The sequence below is a fragment of the Cnephaeus nilssonii genome, assembly GCF_951640355.1.
Source record: "Cnephaeus nilssonii genome assembly, chromosome: 16".
Lineage (NCBI taxonomy): Eukaryota > Metazoa > Chordata > Mammalia > Chiroptera > Vespertilionidae > Cnephaeus > Cnephaeus nilssonii.
Window position 1 is genome coordinate 9691357 of NC_137087.1, and position 22324 is coordinate 9713680.

Consider the following 22324-nt stretch of genomic DNA (forward strand, 5'->3'; position numbering starts at 1 on the left):
ACATGTGTGTGACTGGTGCCAGCAAGAGCTTTATATGTATCACACATATGCAAGTCAAAGTTTATTTTTAAATTGCCAGTGTGTGTCATATGTACTGGCCGGCCAGTCGGTCAGACGGTAGGATGGACGGTTGGTTGGTCACTTAGCCTTTTATATATATAGATTTTGTATTATTTGTTACATTTTTAAAAGTGAAATTACTGAGTCAGAAGGGATGATGAACATTTAAGCTCTTCATATAGAGTTTCATATTGCCTTTTAAAAGAATTTACTGATTACGATGTAAGCAACTAAGGTTTGCCAAGTGGGTGGGGGATCCAAGAGGACAGAGCAGGGTCAAGTGGATGGGTCTTCCCCTGTGGAAAAAAGGTGGAAGGGCACTGCAAGTTCTATCGAGGGATTTGCTGATGATAAAGTCTAGTGAAACTAAAATTCTGCTGTGAACTTCAAGCTAGAGATGGAATTCCAAGTAGGAAGTAAAAAAAAAAAAAAAAAAAGACCAAAAGTCTGATAGACACTGAAAGGGTTGAAGAAGCAGTGGGGTGGGAGAAGCCAAAAGCGGTGTAAAGTACAAGGGAATCTGAGACCATAGGCATGAAGCCTGTTCTGGTTATAGGCTATACATGTGAGGAACAGACACATTTGGAAGGTTTCAGACACACAAAATGAAACTGGACTTGGCAATAATCATAACTTATTTACTAGTAGTTTTTACTCTCTGGTTGATACTGTCTTAAGTTTCTCATGAACTTCGCCATCTAATCATCATCACAACATTAACAGGTGCTATTGCTTTTTTTATTTTTTAAGCCTCACTCAAGATTATGTTTACTGATTTTAGAGAGAGAGGAAGGAAGAGAAATATTGAACCCGCAACCTTTTTGGTGCATGGGATGACACTCCAACCAACTGAACCACCTAGCTGGGGCTAACAAGTGCTATTATTGCTCCCATTTTCAGGTAAGAATGCCAAGGCTTAGAGATGAGCAGACAATTGACTCCTAGGATGACACAGTGGTCAGCTGTGTCAGGTGATCTGCTGTGTCAGGTGATCTGATGCTTTTCACATTGCCCTACCATGCTCTCCATTCTCCTGGAGTCTCTACTTTTTGTGAACATAGCCTGGGTACCTCATTCTGCATTTAATTTATATTTCTCTGGTTTCTAGTCATGTTTAATATTTGAATAAGACACTTTTAATATAAGAATTGTGAAGTGAATAATAGGGTTGTTTATATACTTGATAAATGTACTCACAGACATGGAGGTGAACATTTTCTAAATTAGTATTGAGTCAGCACAGAACTAAGTGAAGGCATTCAAATTTTAGATTCAATAATGCTTGCTTGAGGCTGAGCTTCCTAGATTATGGCTATTATTTATTGTAAATATTCCATGTTTAGAAATAAAACGTACACAGTTATGGTTTATTATTCCAGTGTGCTGGCCACATTGTACATTAAACAGTTCTCTTCAAACATAACCATTCTATATTTTAAAAGCTTAATATGCTAAGTGTCTGGTCGACTGGTCGGCTCTTCAACCAATCAAAGCATAAAATGCTAATGATATGCTAAGGCCACTCAACTGCTCACTATGACATGCACTGAACACCAGAGGGCAGACGTTCTGACTGGTAGATTAGCTTGCTGCTGGGTTCCAGCAGATCGAGACTGAGCAAGACGGGCCAGACACACCCTGGAGCCCTCCTGTGGTCCCTCCCTGGCTGGCCAATCTCCCGTGTCCCTCCCCAGCCCTGATCATGCACGGGTGAGGTCCCTTGGCCTGGCCAACGCCCTTTTGCAATCTGGGACCCCTTAGGGGATGTCAGAGAGCTGGTTTTGGCCTGATCCTGTAGGCCAGGCCGAGGGATCCCACTGGTGCATGAATTCGTTCACCGGGCCTCTAGTTATAGATAAGAAAATATTGTCCTTATAGTAGAGTGAGCTGAAGATGCAACCAGGCCCCACTATGTGAAGGCTGTGGATATCTTGTGCAGAAATACCACACCCAAGCACTTAAGTCTCCATGTTCATAGTCATGCTTTCCAACAAAAGTTTTGAGGAAGATGATTCAGTGGCATAGGTAGTCTTTGGTTTTGAAATGCCATATGAATTTATTTTTTCTATCAAGTACTATCCTTTATGAATCTACTAGTGGCCCGGTGCATGAAATTCATGCACAGGGGAGGGGGTGTTCCTCAGCCCAACCTGCACCCTCTCCAATCTGGGACCCCTCAAAGGATGTCCTACTGCCGGTTTACAGGGATCGGGCCTAAACTGGCAGTCGGACATCCCTCTTGCAATCTGGGACTGCTGGCTCCAACTGCTCACCTGCCTGCCTGCCTGCCTGATTGCCCCTAACCACTCTGCCTGCCGGCCTGCTCACCCCCAACTGTCCCCCGTGCCAGTGTGCTCGCCCCCAACTGTCCCCCCTGCTGGCCTGCTCGCCCCATCTTCCCTCCCAACTGTCCTGCTTGCCCCCAACTGTCCCCCCTGCTGGTCTGCTTACCCCAACAGCCCCGCACCCCACCAGCCTGATCACCCACAACTGTCCTCCCCTCTTGGCCTCTAACCACTTCTACCTTGGCCCCGCCACCATGGCTTTGTCCAGAAGAATGTCCGGAAGGTCTCTTGGAAGGTCTCCAGTCTAATTAGCATTACCCTTTTATTAGTATAGATTGTGTTTAGATTAACATTAAAAGAACTTCCAAATCAGCTTTTGCATGTGAATAGTTTGGAAGCTGTCCCTCCTATTCTTACAACAAGAAAAAGCCAGACAAATTGAAAACCAATGACTTTCCTTGGACTTATTGCTGAAATGAAGATGCTGAGAAAAAGATCACCCTAAAATCTGGAGACGGGTGCATCCAGAGAGACACAGCTGAGAGCTGTTTACCTGGAGGGGCAGTTGCTGGAGCCATAAATTGGTAAGAATATTTTGCTGGTAATTTTGGAAAATTGCTTGATGTGGACTAGCATGACAGTGAGGAGCTCTTAGGGATTGCAGTTTTAGGCATCCCTTACAATTTCATGGTTTGTAGCTCCAAGAACCTTACCAGGTTCTCATGGAGGATATCTGAGAAAGGTCTTGCAGTGCTGGCAGGGGACTATTGTGAAATATACCCACAATCTTCTTCATAACAAATACCTCCTCTCCAGAGATACAGATTTTGCAGGGCCTATCACACCTGGGAGGAACATATTTCCCCCACTCCAGTCTCCTCCAGCCTTCCTGTTTCACCTAAAACATAGTGAATGGAAGTCAGGACTTCAAGGGAGTAGCCTGGAAATGCTGCAGCCAGGTAAGGTGGGATGGGAAAAAGCTATATTGTTGGAGAAATACTTGTGAAGGTCATAGCACTGAGTCATAGGCCCACTGAGATACTGAGATTTAATCAGAATATTATAGAACAACCTCCACCCTCCGACTTCACAACTACACCAAGAGGGTTTCAGTATGATAATAGTGATTACTGCTGAGAGAGCTGCAAGACACACACTTTCTCTGTGGAGGAGTACTTAGGGAAGCCTAAACTCAAGAGGGGAGACCAAAACAAGGGAGATGCCTCAGGCATCTAGAGCTACAGAAAACATTCAGTATAACCCGACTCCTACCAGTGAACATAAATCTCCACACAAAAGGTCTATGTATCTTAGTTTTTATTGCCAGCATGTCTATCTTTCAACATAAAATTACAAGCCAAACTAAAACGAAAAACAAAACACACTTTGAAGAGAAATACCATCCTTAGAACCAGACTCAAATATGACACAGATTTTGGAATTATCAGACAGGGAATTGAAAATAGCTGTGATTAATATGGTAAGGGCTCTAATATAAAAGGTAGACAACATGGAAGAACAGGTGAGTAATGTAAGCAGAGAATATGAAACTCTAAGAAAGAATCCAAAGGCAATGCTAGAAAACAAAAGCACTGTAATGGAGAGGAAGAATGCCTTGATGGGCTCATCAGCAGACTAGGATCTGCCAGAGAGAGTAGTGAGCTTAAACACAGGTGTTGTTCCCCCACCCCCTAAATTGAAATGTGAAGAGAAGAGAGCATGAGGAAAAACAAACAAAACAGAATAGAACACCCAAGAACTGAGGGACGATATCAAGAGACATAGCATATGCATATAATTGGAACAGAAGGAGAAGAAAGAGTGAATGGAACAGAAAAAATATTTGAGTAATGGATGAGAACGTTTCATTTAAAAAAAAAAATGACAGACTACACATCACAGATCCAGGAAGCTCAGAGAACACCAAACAGTTTAAATGACCAAACAAACAAACAAACAAACAAGAACCAGCTCTCACCCAGCCATATTATTTTCAAACTGTAAATAAGGAAAGACAGAGAGAAAATCTTTAAAGAAACTGGTGGTGTGACTGCACAAAAACCTTGTTTTCTTTAAGCTGGCCTTTTCTTTTGATCTCCCTCCGCCCTTTTGATTTAAGCTGGTCCTACCCAGCACCGTGATTCACCCTATCCCGCACCCTTGCTTAATCATTAAGTCCTCAGGATAACAAAGCTCTGGTCAGCATCCAGTAGTTGTAGGAACATGGTCTTGGATCTATTGAAAACAGAGACAGAGTTTTCAATCAAGCTAAAGTTGTATTTTAGCTCTAGACCCTGGAAAGTAGAATGATCCCATCGAGCGAATTCTTTCAAACCAGACAGAACAACTCCATGACTGAAATCAGGACCAGATGCAATGACCGATTGCCTCCTACCGTAGTATCAACCAATCAGTATAGACTAACTTCTTTAGTCACCATGATTAATGATTTGTTTCCCTGTATAATCCATCCCATGGAAGCTATTGGGGAGCTAGGTCTTTGGGCATTAGCTGTAACTCTGGGCATGGCGCCATCTCCTTAAATAATTTATCCTTACTTTCTTGGCTACAAACTCCTGTTTGTGTCTCAGGGGCTTTGGTGAGTGTAGGCAAATAGAACCCTTCAGTCCAGGAACAGTGGGTGGGCAGTGGTGGTGGGAAATCACCTACTTACAGAGAAACGAGGATAAGAATTATATTGGATTTCTAATCAGAAACGAAGCAAACAAGAATAGAGTGGAATGAAATATTTAAGGTGTTGATCAAAAATCTATAATTCTCTTTTCTAAAATATTTTTTATTGATTTTTCAGAGAGAGAGAGGGAGGGAGAGGGAGAAAGACAAACATTGATGGGAAAGTGAAACATTGATCAAGCTCACAACCCTGGCATGTGCCCTGACCAGGAATCAAACTGGCAACCTTTTGGTGCATGGGACGACGCCCAACCAACTGAGCCACACCAGGGTTCTAATCTAGAATGCTATAACCAGTAAAATATTCTTTCAAAAGTGGAGGAGAAATAAAGACTCTCAGAACAATAAAAATTGAGGAAACTCATCACCATCAAGCTGGCCCTGTAAGAAATGTTAAAAAAAATTCTTCAGGCAGAAGGAAATGATATAGGTCAGAAAGTTGGATCTACATAAAGAAAGAAAGAGCATTTGCAAAGGAATAAATGAAGATAAAATAAAATAATTTATTTTCTTCTTTTTAATTTGTCTAAAAGATAACTGTTGAGGCAATGATAGTGCCAACATGTCGAGTGGGTAGTTGAAATGAGTGACAGCATTGTCTCAAGGGGCCAGAGAGGGAAATTGGAAATACTTTGTTATCAGATACAAAGAGGCATGGTGTTATTTGAGAGTAGATGTAGAATAGTTAAATATGTTTATTGTATACTTTAGGGCAACCAAAAAATTTTAAAAAGAAGCATAATTGATACTCAGGAGAGAAAATAAAATTGAATCACACGAAATTCCAATTAACACCACAGAAAGCAGGAAAAGAAGGACACAAAAGAAACAAAGAACAAATGCAACCAATAGGTTGACAGTCACAAATATAGTAGATATTAATACAAATAATCACGTTATTTATTTTACTTTTTGATGTTATCAATCCACTTTATTGATTATGTCCTTAGTGAGGTGGTGGGAGGAAGGGCCACATCCTCCCACTGCAGACCCTTTGATCATCTTGACAGCTTCTGCTCTCCCTGGTCCCCTCAGCTCTGCCCTGGTTTCCCTCCTGAGCAGGGGAATGTTCTGCTGCCCTATGTGCCCTGAAACTAACACCCTGGAAATCCTCAGGGAGTTCCTCAGCTTCCCACAAGGCACAGCCAGGGACAGAGAGGTGAGGATCACGACAAGCAGGGTGAGCTAGAGCAGGGGTAGGACAGACCAAAGTCCTTTAGTGCAGAGGCAGGAACCACACTGTGGAGGGAAAATAGAGGACCCAGGGCAGTAGTCCAGGCCCCCCAGAGGACCCTGACTGTAGGACAAAAGGTGAGTGGGAACGAGTGGGAGCCCACCACACCAGCTCCAGGCCCCTCGCCTGCCTCAGCCACTGAGAAAAGACGCTTGGAGGCCTTGTTCATTTCCTCCAAGAAGATGAAGGCGAGGACGTTGTGGGGGCCCAAGTTGGCACAGTGCAGTGTAAAGCCCATCCACAGGCCGAGGAAGCCCTCTAGTGAAGACCTTTACCAGCACATCCAGCATGCTTCTGTATTCCGGCTTCCCGTCAATCATTCACATGTTCTAGATCTTGACAATGTCCATGGGCATGGGGGCAGCAGTAGTGACCAGGCCACTGATCAATCTGGCACAGAAGTGGCACAGGATGTTGTCAGAGAAGTAGCCCAAGTCCAGTCAGAACTGCCTGGATTGGGAGTAAGAGGTGAGCTGGGCAGCATTGACGATGGCAGCCCAAGCCATGGTAGGGATGCAGCCCCTCCATAATGTGGGGATCCCCCTCTTCCAGGGTGATTCAGGTCAGGGCATTAAACATGCTTTTGTAGCCAGGGCTCTGGTCAGCTGGAAGCCGGCCACTGGCGGTCATGCAGATAAGAGTTACCTTGGTGGTGTTCCCACCAGTTGCACCTGCAGTCATGCCAGTCGGGGCCTTCAGCAGAAAGCCAGCCGGTGCACCATCAGCCCCAGTACAGATGCCAAGGCTGTGGTGGTGGGAGTGGCCTGGTGCAGGAGGCCAGCTGACAGCCGGTGTAAATGCCCCTGAGCCCTCCGCCTTCAGGATGCTGGTGAGACCATGGGAGCTGGTTTTGTACTCTCCCGTCTTGGCTCCCCGCTCAGCTGCATCTGGTTCTTCACGAAGTCCAGGGGTTGCACAAAAATTGTAGCTCCCATCCTGCCAGGCCCCAAACAGGAACTTGACAGACTTAGGGGAGGTATGGGATTTTCATCCATCCTCTCCCCTGGGACTTGCAGTTGCTGCCATCACTACTTGATGGCTCTTGACACCCCCAAATAATCACTTTAAATTTAGATGGTCTCAATACATCAATCAAAAGACAGAGATGGCGAGTATATTAAAAAAAAAAAAAAGACCCAATTGTGTGTTGTCAACAAATAATCCACTTTAAATGCAAAGACTCAACTTAAAGATGGAAAGATGGAGACTTATGTTGAAAGACGCTTGTGAACGTGTTTGCAGGTGTGGGGGGTAGTACACATGTTAGGAGGTCTGGACTCTCTAAAAGTCTTGTCAGGGGTGGGTATGCGCAGGCACCAAAGGGTAATGTATGCTCACACAGCTGTCTTCCCTTTCAGCAGGAGGCTTCCCAGTGTTGCTAAAGCAGAGGCTGCGCAGGTGTGGGCCCTGGGCCAGCAGCATCAGCATCGCCTGGGAACTTGTTAGAGATGCGGATTCTCGGGCTCCAACCTGGACCTACTAAAACAGAAGCTCTGGAGGTAGGTCCCGCTGTCTGCATTCAATAAGCCTTCCAGGTGTTTCTGACGCACACTCAGGTCTGAGAACCTCTGGTGTGTAGAGGATGCTTATATGAGTTTGGTCTGGATCACATTCTGGGTATTTTAAAGACTAGGTACTCATTCTCAGACCTATGTACGGCTGACTGTATAGGGATACATTTATTTCTCTAGTCCAACTACCTCCTAGGGGGCCTGAGTGTGTCGCTGTAAATCTATTAAGCCTCACTTGGCAGGGTATCACCTAGGGACTCACGTAGGATGCAGGATCTTTGGCCCCATCCCTGATTTACTGAGTCAGAATCTGCATTTTAACATGATCTCCTGGGGATGTTTAGTGAAAACTAATTGAGCAACTGGGTAAAGAAAGTACTCATTAAGGCGAACAAGCATTTAAAATTGAGTACAATAAATAAAAATCCCTATTTTGTTTTTTATCAAGTAGGTCCTAGACTGGGGCAGGACCACCTGGTCAGTTCTGGAGGGTGCCTTGTGGGAAAGAAAGCCACCTACAGGGAGAAGGAATCATGGAGAAGTCTTCAACTATCCAGAGCCAATGGGAAGTGGTTGTAGGACTTAGAACTGTTTGCAATTCCAGTTTGTTCCAAGTCCTTACTCTTTGGATTTCACAGATGTCAGAGTCCCTTAGAGAGCAGGTGTGCGGTACATAAAATCTGACAGCGCTGTGTCTCTAAGACACTAGGGATGAGCGAACCAGCTTTGACGCTCCTGAAACAGAGCATAAGACAAAGGGAGAGGGACCACTGTGCAGTGTTGACATCCTGGGTCCCAGGAGTTCCGCTGCAGTGTGAGAGGATGCCTGGCAGGCTATAACAGCAGCACTCACATGGAGCAGAAGTGTTCGTAAATATACCCGGGACTCCATGAAAAACTCAGTGTCCTGTCGGGCATAGCCCAGTGGGAAATGAGTTATTTCTGCTAACGTCACCCTATTAACTCCCATAGGCTGTGAAGGGCTGGGCAAAGTCCGATTACTTTTCAAGAATACTTTCGTGTCCTCTCTGATTCTGATCATTCCTTCAACTAGCCCTTTGATTAGCCTGCGGGAACATCCAGAACTCCTATGAGAGAAAACCTAGGCAGCAATATTATGTAGGATAGCTTTCTTTGCTCTGTGATTTGGTCTGTTTCTCTGTTTGATTTTCTTTATCTGTGGGGATATGAATTTCATTAATATCTCCTTGTAATGGATAATGTGGGCCGGCATATTTGTTAAGTTCTTTGTGCCATCGAGGTTTTATCCTCCTAGAACAATAGACTTTGAAATTAGTTGAGCTTTGAACTACCCAGGTTCTCAGCTTTTATCTCATACTTTACATGTTTCCCCTAAGAACACTGTATTTGCTTTCTATGGCTTTGGTGGTGTGCTTTATTTCCTCTATGGAAAGACCCAGGTAAAGTTTAAATTACAGTTAATTGATAGAGGCCAAGGAAGAAGATAGAAAATTTAATTAGTTTCCCTGCGAAGTAATGTGTGTTAATCTGACTTTCCACACTAGAGACTAACATATCTTAACTTAAGGTGCACACGAAGTGTTCTGTTTAAATATACAGAGTGGGAGTCATTCTCCCAGCTTAGTTCCTGTCTAGACAGAGAAGAGAATCAAATCCCTTTTAAATTATAAAATGGTTCTGTGATTAGAGACATGGCTGTCTCCCAAGGCACTCACAAAACTTTCATTGATAGTTCCCACCTGTTAACACTGCATTGGGTAGGAGGCCTGGAGCAGCTGCTGTTGGTGTCCCAGGCTACATGCCCTCAGCTCACCTCTGCTTCCAGCTGCAGCGTGGTGGGAGCTCTCCTGCAGACCCCCTCTCGCCTCCGATGCTCATGGGTCTCAGCTTTGGCCTCAGGGATTTCTCCAGCATGCAAGGTGCTTGCGTAAGTACCCGTTGTTGGGCCTGCTGCTTTCCCTGTCTCTCCTTCTCTCTCTGGCTTCCTGGAATCGCTTCCCACATAAACTACTTGAGCCCATGTCTTTGTCTTAGTTCCTGCTTTTGGGGAACTCAAAATAAGAAGAGCTAATGAATTTGGAGGGTTCTGTAGGCTGATCTTTAGCATAAGCTTACAGTTGACTAGCATATTTGTCCATGACTATTCATTCAACAATAGCTTTGAGAGCCTGTGGTGTGCTAGGCCAGGGTTTCGGCTATTGAACAAACGGAATATGCCTGAGTGATCATTCCACATGCTTCTTTAAACCCCACAACAGCCATGTGACTTAGATGTTATTTGTAGCCCCATTTACAGTGATAGAGGATTCTCACTTCTTTGGAGGATATAAACATAAGACAGTTTAATCTTTCTAAATACTGTTAAATTTTCTCCGTGGATAGGTGTGGCCCCAGATTTCTTCTCAGTTTTATACATTTTCAGCCACTTACCATTAGACAAATTCATTCCAGTTTTATGACTCCCATGCATTTTAAAACGTCAGCCTTGTAATCAATTCTACAGTTTTCTCGTCTCTCCTGCGGCACGTCGGCATCACCGCAGAGCGTTACAAATCCCACCACTTAGACGCTGGTGCCAGAGACGCTGATGCCACTGGGGTGGGGCCAGGTTTCAAAGCCTCCCGGGGATTCTGATGTGCAGCCAGGCCCGAGGGGGGAGAGTGGGGAACAGCCTGCTCTCTCTCCCATCCTCCACTGTTCCCTCTCCTCTGCTTGCAATTTGGTGCTGGAGCCCATTTCTACTGGTCACCACCATCGGTCCTGCTTGTTGTCCACGGGCTCAGAGAGGACAGGCAGCATCCGCAGGCCCACTGGTGTCTAGAGGAGCTCTGAGACTTTGCTGCTCCTTTGCCTGACCTTTGGCCTATGGCCTCCAGTTTCTCCAACAAGCCTGAGGGCTCTAACCTCATTTGGTCTGAGGGCAGGGTCGAGTCTATTCTCTGCAGCTCTTGGGAGCCATTCCTGCCCATCTGCCCGGCTGTTCTCTTAGCAGTCCCAGTGGCCAGGCAGAGACCACAGCACGTGATGTGGATCCCCCCTTCCTGGGTACCTTACCACTCACCTGTGTGCTGAACCTCTCACCTGCAAAGGCGATGGGGGTCTCTTGGGCCTCTTTCTCTGCTTCAGGAAATAGAACTGGAAGTGCCTCCCTCCCTTACAGTTGGTTAAGGAAACAGATGTCTCTCCACAAGAATTTTTTTACTGCTCAGGGTGGAAGAGCGGGTGTTGGTGGTTGTGAAAGGGCAGTGGTAGTCGAGATGCTTCCCCCATAAACCCTGAAATGGTCACTGCTGGCAAGTTTTGAATGTGCTGCGCAGGGTACTTGGCCCCTTTTGATCTTGGCCTTGGGCTTTGGTTACCAATTCTAGGAAAACAAGAACCTCCCACAAAGCCCCTCATTCCATCCTGTTACACCCAGGCGAGGCTCAGAGAGCAGAATGGGCAGGTCCAGGTTGAGGTTACAGTCAAGGTCATGCTCTGAGTAGCAGACCTGAAACCTGAGCCCGGCTTCTCTCCCTGCCCTTCACACGGTGTGGTGGTCCCAGGGGTAAGTGAGTGGGAGGGAAAGCTGCTGTTCCTTCTTGAAGTACTAACTTTTGAGGAAAAGTGACTATTTTTATACTTTTTGCTTGTGGTGGTTTCTCTGAATTTCATGGTCTGTGTGGGTTAACCTCGATCCTGTTTACTTATTTCTGCCCCTATGATAAGAAAGTTCCAGAAGCCAGAATTCATAGTATGCAATTTGGCACCTCCTCCAGGGCTGAGAAATGCCAAATTCATGTGCCCTTCTCCTGTTCTTGGGAGGACTTAAAAAACCAGCTATGAAACATGTGTGAGGTGTATGTGGGGCAAATAGTTTGTGGTAGATGATGTTGGAGGAGGTCACTGAGAGAAGGCGACTCATAGTTGACCTGAGCACTGGACCAGAGCAATGCTCCTGTAAAGCCCTCCCTTGACCTTGCAAGGTGCATTCCGAGTGCCTTCTTTGAGCTGGAAGCTGCCACAAGGACGCAGACGTGAGGGAGAAGGTGTTGTCCTGACCCTCTGGACTGTGTATATGACTGGACCCCATTAAGGCCTGTGTTAAAACTTTAAGATTCTGGCGAGCAAATGTGGAGGTCAACTTGTCTTGCAAAGGCAAGGCTCATACGTCAGTTCCCTTGCATACAACCTGCCAGCTACCGAACTGGAGTGGCCTGCCTCTTACCTCTCCTTACCTTCCCCCTTTCAGATTTCACCTGGGAGACTGACTCCCAGACTTGGGAACTAACAATTGGTGAGCCACCCAGGAGATGGAAGAAAGGGGTCTTGGAAGAGAGGGATATGCAAGATAAATCCCGGCGTGACCTGTATGTTGCCACCTGAGTACGGGATGCTCCGAAAATGCCAGCTGGTCACTGCACTTGTTTGAGGAAGGGAAACGAACGGCTGCGCAGTGGGCTGGCCTCTACTGTGGGCAGTTTGGCTGGGCATAGATGCACAACTAAAGGCTGAAGTTCAAGTTAGGAAATTGGAAGGAGAGCTGAGGTTGAAAAAGAACATTTGGTTTTTCACTACTCTGCTACCTTCAGGGCTGGCAGACGAGATGGGAGAACAGGAGGAGTCGGAGACTTTAGCATGCCATCTTGCAAAGCTAGAAGCGTACAAGGTCTGGGAGCTTATGACAAAGCCTCTTTCTTTGGTGTCTCTTTGCCTTGTGTCTATGGGGTCGTTTCAGATTTCATCTGAGGAAGTCCAGGGTTATGAACCAGCATGTACAGAGATAAGACTGAACAAGAGATATCAGGGGCAAGGATAGTCCTTTACAGTGAAGTTTGCTTTTGGAGAGTTTCTGATATTAATTCATACCAAATGTAATGTAGATGTCATATGTACCTTTGCAGTTGAGAAAGGGAAGATGAAGAAGAGAGAGGGCAGACACAGTATTCTTAAACTCATTTTAATCAGCTTAAAAATACGTGGTTTTCTTAGAGGAGAGGGGCAAATTTTCCCACTTATTCTGCTTTGCCTGGATTGGGCATGGCAAATATCTTCTAATTCCCCAGTCAGCTATGTGAGGCAGTGGCTGCCTGGAGAGCTGTCAGGAGAAGGATTCTCAGGCCATAAGCAGGTATAACAGGAAGGTAATTAATTCATATCAGTTTAATTATCAAAACCAGTCATGGATTTCGGAGGGGAGAACAGCTGCACTTCTGAGCTGTGTTTGCCATCCGTGGTCCAGTGTCATGTTAATTAGCTGCACTCACTCGCTGAGGAAACCTGAAAGACTTCAGGATTTTTTAATTTACCAGGTGTTATTATTCAGGTTCTCGGTTGCAAACTATGGGAACTTAATCAGAAAACAAAATGTATTGTAGGATATTAGGTAGCTCACTGACTCTCCAGGAAGACTGGAGAACCAAGCTTAGAAAATGGGCAGCAACCAACGTAAGATGGGCAGGCCCGCTGGTACCGCTGGGTGCTCACCTGCCTCCAGCACCAACACTGCTCAGGACAGCCCTGCAATACCCTTGCATTTGAAAAAGTTTTGTGTTTTTTTAAAACTGATTATGAAAAATGTCAAGCATGCACAACAACAAGAGAGTATAATGAAGTTCCATGCATCCATTTCCAGTCTCCCTGATTATTATAGCTCTAATCACCTTATTGAGTCTATCCCCCACTCACAATTATTATTATTACTAGAGGCCAGATGCACGAAATTTGTGCAAGGGGCTTGGGTCTTTGCCACCAGGGCAGCTGCCTTGGCCCCGCCCGCTGTGGCAGTCACCTCTGCTGCCTCTGCCTTGGGCCCCACTGCGGCTTCGTCCGGAAGGTCGTCCAGGAGGATGTCCAGTCTAATTAGCATATTATGCTTTTATTATTATAGATTATTATAGATTATTATTTTTGCTGGAGGATTTTGAAGCAACCCCAAATATCATAAGTAACTTTTAAATATTTTTATCACTATTGACTTTAAAAAAGGTACCCACAACACTATTGCTCTAACTTGAGATGCCATCTTTCCTGTAAGCTAAATATTTGCAGGATTCTAGTTGTTAGTCAATTCTTTTTATTAATCCTCAAGGTTCATCATCACATGCCTACACTCTTAGAGCCAGGAAGCTGGGGGAGGCAACGTCTGTCCCTTTGGCATCTGTGATGGAGAAGGGCCACACCTCCCTACTATCGTGGACTTGCCTCCACATTAGAAGGGTGTACACAGCCTGGGCAGACAAAGTGGTAGATGAGGCATCATAGGGATTGGGACGTGCTCATACAACCATCAGATGAGTAGCTGCTTGTCAAAATTGCCATTTTAATTTCCTAATTTCCTTTGACTTATAGCCTAGCATTTTCCTATAACTTCAGAAAGATACTTTGATAGTCATTAAGCTTTGATTTAAAGTGATATGGTTTCCACCTGGATGGAAGGCTATTTTCTTCTTGGGAGGTTTATTAGCAATTACATATGTAAATCTATGCACACTTTCTCTTGATACATTCTCTTGGGAAAAATTACACCAAGAAATTATTAATGTACATGAAAACAACAGTTAAATTTCCCAGAGGATGACTGAGACATTGAATATTTTTACATATTTTAAGCCATCTACCAATATCACTTGAGGGTGAGAAAATAATGTTAAAATGATGATTTTCTCTGTTGCAATATTTTAAAAATTTGATCAGTGAACGTGTTTATATTATAGCAGAAGGAGAATTAAGGTTATGGACTATAGAGTTTCCAGGAGTAAGACGGAGATAACCAGAGGCTCTTGGCTCGACCAGGTAGGATCCGTACTTGATGCAAATTTATAACATTTCCTTGTATGAGAAGTGGGATGCATAATTTTTCTTTATCTTCTTGTTTTGAATCAAATGTTCACCTTCATTTGCACTTCTTATTGTCTTTCATTGTTTTTTAATCTTCATCATCACCGGAGACCATGAGTGATAATCACAATCTAATTTCTAACATCAGACGACACTGGGGACCAAAACTATCAAAATAAATACACTCAACAAATATCTATTGATTGGTATTGATCTAAGCATTATGGAGATGAGGAGCACAGCAAGTACTTCATCTTCAAGGGGATCAGGGAAGATAAGGTGTGAACATGGGAGATGAAGGCATGGAGAAGAGCTAAGGAAAAGCCTCTTAGAGTTGAGAGAGGGGAAAGAGTCTAATTGTTTTGCCTGGAGAGATCAAGGAAGGCTCTCTGGAAAAGGTGACATCTGAGTTGGACTTTTAATCTAGTATGAGGACATTTTATATGTAGAAAGCACATTCAGGAAAGTGCAGACAGGCAGTAGGAACTGCGGATCTTAACTGGTGTGTGTGAATGTGTATGAGTGTGTGTGTGTGCGTGTGCGTGTGTGTGTAAAGAAAGAGAACAGCATCCCCCAGTGATATTCTGGCAGAAAACAAGACATTTCAGAGTTTATTAGAAAAAGCTACAAGAGACGGATGATTCAAAGGTAAGCAATGAAAACTGTACAGAGAAACAGTCATTGTCACATAACAGCTTCCTGGCTAGCAAGGCCTGGTGGAGGTGCACAGCTCTACCTGGCCCAGGCCCAGGCCCAGGCAGTCACAGTGGGGGTGCTGTGGGCGGGAGGCCTCCTGACCAGTGCTCACAGGCTGCACCAGCAGGCCTTACTCACGTTTCTCATGGCCTTACATACGGCACCTCCCTAGCTATGACATGTTCACAGGCAGAAAAGGTGTTAAACCAGAAGTGAGTCAGAGTGCTTTGCAGCGGGGTCTTGCTTGCAGTCTTGTGCTCACATCAGCTGCAGCAGGGTTAAGAGCTTAGCATGCGAATGAATGCCTTTCCCCATTGTGCTAGGGAGCAGAGGGCAGTCTGCCTCGGTTGGGATGTAGGCTCCAGTGCTTAGAATCTGTGCGGTTTAAGGCAAATGGCCCATTCTCCCTGCCTCAGTGTTGCTTCATTTGTAAATGGGGAGGGGGGTTTAACATACTATTTTCTCGGTTATTACATGTAAGTTAATAGGTATAAAGTGCCTGCAATGATTGATGCCTACTGAGTTTTAGCTTTTACTGGTGCAACAAGGCATGCAGAGGGAGCCTTGGGTGGGGAAGGGGTGCTGGGGCTGACCTGGGACAGCCTTGAGCCCAAGGCTAGGAGTCTGAGGCCAGAGCCCTGCTGGCTGGAAGACCTGGGCGTGGCCTGGTGAGGGTCTTCATCTCTGAGCCTGAGATTATTGCAGATGATTGGGAGTGATGTTAGCCCTTCACACGTGCTGCAGGGGACCTGGGCGTTTGCTCTGGAGGAGGCCCTTGGTTTGGACCCAATGTGCCTGTGCCTGCATAAATCTGTCACACAGTGCAATGACATGAGACCGAATCAGCGGAGTGTGTAACCCTGCTGATGGCAGGAGGGCCTTATAAAGGTGGCTCCTAAGGACTCATCCCTAAGGCAGATCACATGAGCAACGAGGGATCACAAGATGCAAGTACACGTACAGGGAGATATGCTTGTTAAACTTAAAAGACCAAGACCGTGGTTAAAGGAGTAAGAAGTGAAATTCAGGCGACTATAGATCTTTGAGCTATTTTGTGCATCATGAAGCATTGCGTTTTTAATGCAAAGCCTTCTACTGCTGTTTTGAAAAAGTTTTGCAGGAAACATAAAAGTGAGATGACCTCAGTGAGAATCAGTACCTGGAACCCAAGAGGCTACCAAGTACACACTTCGGCTTGCTGGCGCACCGAGATGGAGCAGCCCAGGATGAATTAACGTCTGAGGACCTTGGGGCCGAGTTTGAGTGTCCCAGAGGAAGCCAGCCTGGGGCAACGACCGGGGAAAGTGTCTGAGGTGAGCCTTTGGCGTTCATATATTCAAGGGCAGACTCCCCTGCTCAGGGCAGGAGAGAGGTCCCTATCAGTTCTGTCCTGGGTGAGCACAGGGGTTTTTTATTGATTGATTTTAGAAAGCGAGAGGAAGGGAGGGAGGGAGGGAAAGATTTATTGTTCCACTTATGCATTCATTGGTTAATTCATGTATGTGCTCTGATCAGGAATCGAACTTGCAACCTTGACATATCTGGATGAGGCTCTGACCAACTGAGCTACTTGGTCTGTGCCAAGCACAGATTTTCTTCAACTGCTTCCACCGCTGCCCCCATCTCTTTCCCCAGAAATTCTCAATTAGAATGTGCTCCCTCTGAAGTGCTCTTTACAGAGAGTTTACTTTAAACTGTGGATGGAATGTTGGCTTCTGAATATTTCTTAGAGACCACCCTGTCCAGTGGTGGTGTTTGTATTTTTTTCTCAGAATAACAAAATTTAGAAAAAATTGACGAGTGCTACTGTATATTTTGCATTCTTGTTAGGGTGATACGAGGGTGTTACCTAATAATGTTAGCCTGGGAAACTTTCATCTAATCCAACCCTCTCATTATAGAAGAAAAAAATGCGTTCCACAGATGGGGAGCAGTTACCCACAGGTTCCCAGCTCAGCCTGTGGGTGGTGGAGGTGAGACAGGGACCAAAGCCCTGCAGGTTTTGTTTTAGTGTCCTTTCTACTACACTAAGCACAGCAAGTTGTTTACATATTCTAATTGCCTGAATATCCTCTTTCCCCTGTCTATTTGGAAAGCACCAAAGATTAAGGGTCTCATTCTGTACTGCTGGCATCACTTGGGATGTTGATATTCAAGGATATGAAACTATCTAGCAGCTCTGTTTTAAGTTCTTGATATTTTCAAATGTCTCCAGTAACGAGCATTTGTTTGAAGTGAAAAGCTTAAAATAGGGCAGAGTATCTTCCTCTCCATCAGAGAAATGCCTACGGCTCCAAGTCTTTTTTAGCCTTCTGACATTTCCCAGAGAACCAGGCAGACACTACACAGCAATTTAGAAATAATGAAGGACCTTACACATTTTATAGAACCGTGTTTCCCTAAATGTGTTACACTTATCAGTGGTGTGTGAGATGATTTAAAGTAGTATAAAGATCAGACCTTTTATTTTTATAGTAGAAATAAGTAGGTATTTATTTTAATGAATATAACAAATATCTAATAAAATATAATTAGTATAATAAACCCATAACGTTTTATTGCTTGGAATGAAGCTAAGTAAAAAAGCAAGTTGCTTTAAAGAAAATATTAAATAATGACATAACTAGTACCCTAAACTTTTCAAAAATCGGAACAGTGATATTCAACATTATACACACACAACTACAGTTTGGGATACTCATCAAGGCCACATGTATAACTCGAGCAGTTGTGACAGTCATGCAACTGGAGAGCATGACAATGGGACCCACAGTTAGTTTGCAGCTGTCAATGACTTTCCATTCCTGGGAATGGGGAGGAACTTAATCTCAGCCCCTTCACGGGTAGGAAGCATGATCCAGTGCTTTTCCCAGGTGGATTCAGGATTCTCTTCTCAGTCTCATTGTGGCCCCATCCAGCTGCCTTTCCTCCAAGGAGTTCCCTTTGGGGATGACTGCAGGTTGGAGGGAGGAGTGCAGGCTTCCTCTCAGCCTCCTGGGTTCCTCCGCCAGGGCTGTGTCTACACCCCTGCCGCAGGTGGACCACGAAGTCCAGCCTGTGGTGTGGGTAGACCAGGCTGCCAACTGCACTTCCTGGGTGTGCAGTGGCCTCCCCTCTCACCTCATGAGCGCATACACACACACACACACACACACACACACACACACACTCACTGCCAGTGGGTATTCACACACAGACCTCTGATACAGGCTATTTGCTTTCCTGAAAGGACCCTTAGGGCTTCATGGATCTTCTCTAAGTCAATTCACTCTGCGGGACCGTGGGAGGGTCTGGGCTGTCTTTGCCCCTCCTGCCCAGCGGCACCTTTCTGCTCTCTTCTTTTCTCATGCTTTGTCAGTACCAGGTACACCTGTGGGGGCTGCATCTCAGTAAAGCTCCCTCTAGCCACACGCCAGTATCCCCCAATGGGGTAGGGTGTGCGCACAGGGACTTAAGCTCATACTCTCCACTCATTTTCTCTCCATCCCTTCCCTACTTGCTTTATTTTTTAATTTTTATTTATTTTTATTTATTTTTTACCTTTCCTACTTGCTTTAGATCTCTTCTTTCCTTTACCTTGGCTGCCTTGGTGACCTCATCCAGTCTCATGAGGATCAATGACAAACAGGAAAGCCATGGTACCTGCTCGCAAGGAGCTTACATTCCACTTGGGGTTAGAAATTCAAATGGCAAGAGACTACTCAAGGAAACATGTGTTTATAAAAGGAGAGAAGTTGAGATATTATAATAATGCTATAATGAACATTTTTTGTTGTTAATCCTCATCCCAGGATATTTTCCCATTAACTTTTTTTTTTTTTAAGAGAGTGGAAGGGAGGGGGAGAGACTCAGAGAGAGACACATCGATTGGTTGCCTCCCGTGCACACCCCAACCAGGGCCAGGGATCGAGCCAGCAATCAAGGTACGTGCCCTTGACAAGAATTGAACCTGGACCCTTCAGTCCACAGACCAATGCTCTATCCATTGAGCCAAACAAGCTAGGGCTGAACATTTTTTGCTCAAGGTTATTTTGCTTCAGATTATTATAGATTCTTAAAAGTAGAATTTTCAGGAAAAAAGTGACCAATTTCCAGCTTTTGGATACATAATTTTTAGGGGTTTTAGGTGGAGATAATAATTCAGAGACGTTTAGGATGTTTGGGGGCATGCTCCTAATACAGTAGGTCCTCAGGTTACGTTGGAGATCAGTTCCTACAGTGCGATGTAACGCCATTTTCGTTTTCGCCGTTAAGTCGGAACCCACCTACATAAGCACCTATGTCACTCACATGGAGCACATATACAGCAGTAGTGAAGTGAAACAGTAAAAAAAATTTAAAAAGATAACAATTCCTGACCTTTACTTGTGGTAAGTAAATACTAAAAAACATAAAGCACATATGTACGTACAAGGGTAAATACTGTATTATCCTTACCTTTTCTACTGTTGTTGGCTTGCACAATGGACGTTACAAAGTAGGGAAAGACAGGCTTACATTAGGCTGCTGCAGGGAGGAGGTTTGAGAGGCAGAACCTGCAGAAGGTGCTGGAGATACTGGGGCAGGTGAGTCTGGAGAGGAGAGGGTACGGGATCTGTTGCAGGCCTCTCTACCTTTTTAAAATAATGTTCAAAGCTAGTCTGGAAGGATAACTTCTTCTTGTCCTTCCAAATCTCCTTGTAACACTGCAGGCTATCCATGACCCCTCTAGCAACCTTAGTGTACCTGTCAATGTTGGGGTCCTGAGCCTCAAATCTTGCCAAGGCATCCTCTATCATGGCAAAGGTCCCTGCTAATTCCTTGCTTGTAAATCTCCTGGGCTCTGGGGTTGGTGTGTCTTCCTCTTCAATTAACTGCTGTTTCAGCTTGAAGTCACCAGCAGCATTAGTCCCAAGTAGCAAAGTCAATCTCTCATTGCTGGCTTTATGGCCTGATGCTGTCTTCTCCTCCTTGGCAATGTACATACATGTAGGCATACGCTTCCAGAACAAGCCTGTCTCATCCACATTAAACACTTGTATATCACAGTAACCCCCTCCCTAAGTATCTCAGCCAATGCACTAGGAAAATCACCAGCTGCTCTTGCATCACCACTAGCAGCTTCCCCTTGCACCTTAAGATTATGCAAATTAGCACGAGCCTTAAAACACATAAACCAACCTTTACTAGCCACAAACTCTTCACTTTCACTCTCTTCCCCCTTTTCTTTTTTCAAGGCCTCAAACAATCTTTTAGCCTTTTCCTGAATCAACATCAGGCTAACTGGGATACGCCATTGATGCTGGTCATCCAGCCAAAGCACTAATAATCTTTCCATCTCAATAATGAGTGCTGGGGTTCTTTTCTCAACCTTACAAAGGGTTCAGCATTCTGGAGAAAGGGGATGCACATAGATGATTAAAGAGTCCGGAGACGAAAGATAATTTTGAAAGGCATTGGGGGTCAGAGGATTTTCAGCTAAGGGAGCTGAAAGACTCTCCTTCTTCACCCAGGACCCTGCTTTTATTAACACGATTTATCCTAAGGCAAGGTGGAGATAATACACTTCATAGGGTAAGGTATCAAAGGGTAGGGTACAGAAGCATTGTCAGTTTGGGGAATAGCCTCCAGCTGTTCAGGTGTTTGGCCAACAGGAGGCAATAAAATGCCCAGAGCTGTCTGGCAGCTAACAACACCATTCAGGTTTGGGGAAAGTGCTGTTTAGCCGTTTCCAACAGGTAAACTACATATGTGGCTTACCCTTGTTGAGCCCCCCAAACTTCACCAACCTTTTGGTGAAACTCTTGTAATTATTACATGCTGGAATTGGTTCCCGGCAAATGAGACCACTACGCTGCTTTGTAATCACAGTTGATTTCATAGGAGCAGATCCTTTCACATGTTCAAGTATATGATGATCATCGAGACAGTCGTACGACTTAGGCCAAGCAACCGGCCGATGTTCGTAGGTGTTTTGCCCTTTTCTGAGCGTCTTATTATGTCTACTTTAACTTCCATTGTGATGGCTTTCCTTCCTTTCATAGCACTGCCATCAGAAGAATCTGCCTTACGCTTAGGAGTCATAAAGAAGAGCAAAAAGTGTTCAAAATAACAACACAAACGAAAGAGAGCGAATGAAGCACAGCCCAAATGGCTTATAAATGGTGACTGAACAACAGCGTCTTCCTCATATAGCGCCACATGACGACGTATTCATCCTATTCACCCACTCTGCTTGCCATCTAGTTCTCGGGTGAACTTCGTGCAAATGCTGTAGGTTGAAATAACGGAACTTTTTTTTTTTTTAAAATAAATAAATGGGAGATGGCGACGTAACCACAAAACAGCGTATGTCGAGTCCGACTCAAGTCTGATGTAACCTGAGGAGTCTGTATTTTGAGCTATGAAGGAGTCACTAAAAAGTAATATTGTGTATCAGTCACTGTCCAATCAGGTGACAGAAGCTATACAGTAATTTGAACACTATATAAAGAATTAACTGTCATGGTGTTACCCACTGATGTGTAAGAAAGGATTATAAAGAACACAGGACTAATGATAAAGGGACAGGCACTACCTTGATCTCTAGGGCTACGGAAGAGCTAACAAAGGAATGAATTGGAAAGGTCTTCCCAGAAATCTAGATTTAATTGGAGAGGTCATGGCTGTGCCCGAAGGATGGTCATGTTTGCGAGGTGTTGCACCTGTAAGACTCCCGGGGAATCTACCCTCTAGATAGCTGGGGGAGTTGTCCTCAGGGGTGTGCCTTACCAAGAACGCTCTGGGGGGCTACTTGTGAGATGGTGCCACTGGGACTCCTGGAGATGGGGGTGGGGAGCACGTGAGTGCCCCTGCAATGCTAGCTGCTGCCCCAGAGGAGCAAATGGAGGAGAGTACACCAGAACCAGGAGAAACCTTTCCTCCTCTAGGTTCCCCACCCCAACATCTTCTACCAATAAAGTTTAGCAGTCTGCCAGTTGACAAGGAGAATATGGTCCGACATCCCAAGTGACAAAGGGTGGATTTGGTACTGAGAGGCAACTACACTAACTCCTGCTCCCACT

The 22324-nt window shown here is 44.9% G+C and overlaps 1 pseudogene across 1 annotated transcript; it reads right to left on the minus strand.

The window, feature by feature from the left end:
- Positions 1 to 6205: 6205 nt before the first annotated feature.
- On the minus strand, positions 6206 to 7299 carry LOC307112514 (mitochondrial 2-oxoglutarate/malate carrier protein-like; annotated as a pseudogene). Its single transcript has one exon. The product of its transcript is annotated as a mitochondrial 2-oxoglutarate/malate carrier protein-like (transcript).
- Between the last annotated feature and the right edge of the window lie 15025 nt (positions 7300 to 22324).